This window comes from Myotis brandtii, unplaced genomic scaffold, assembly GCF_000412655.1.
Source record: "Myotis brandtii unplaced genomic scaffold, ASM41265v1 scaffold76, whole genome shotgun sequence".
Taxonomy (NCBI): Eukaryota; Metazoa; Chordata; class Mammalia; order Chiroptera; family Vespertilionidae; genus Myotis; species Myotis brandtii.
In genome coordinates this window covers 135434-136043 of record NW_005371037.1, presented here as the reverse complement: position 1 = coordinate 136043, position 610 = coordinate 135434, and positions in this window count along the sequence as shown.

The following is a 610-nucleotide window of genomic DNA, read 5'->3' as shown; positions in this document are numbered from 1 at the left end:
ACCTCGGTTGCAGGCTCCATCCCTGGTCCTGGTTGGGGCACGTGTGGGAGGCAACCAATTGATGTATGTCTCTCACATCGATGTTTCTATCTCTCCCCCTCCCTCCAATGCTTTCTAAAAATCAATGGAAAAATATCCTCGGGTGAGGATTAACAATAAAAAGTCTTTATTATTAACCATTGTTAACAATTGTATATAACCGAATAGATAGGTATACAGATATATATGGATGAATATTAGAGAATAAGACCATGCTACTTCCTACAACTTGCTTTTTCACGAGGGAGATTCCTCCGCCGGCACCTCTCTTTGTGCGGGAGAGGGGAGTTCATGGAAACCCAGGGTGTGTCCCTGTGCTGCCACCCAGCTTCCCCACAGCATTACCCAGGAGTTGAGAGCTAAGACCATGGACCTTGGGAGGTGTTCGGGTTTTGGGCTAAGAAAGAGGCCAAATTTTGCAACGTGTGTCAGGCGTGGCCAAGCGCGGTCCCCCAGCTCCCCATGGCATTTCCAGTCACCTGTCCGAGCACGAATTGGTGACGAATGTCATGATGACGTTGGGGTCCCGAGGACCTGACAGTCCCATGGCCCAGCAGACAGCTCCGGCCCA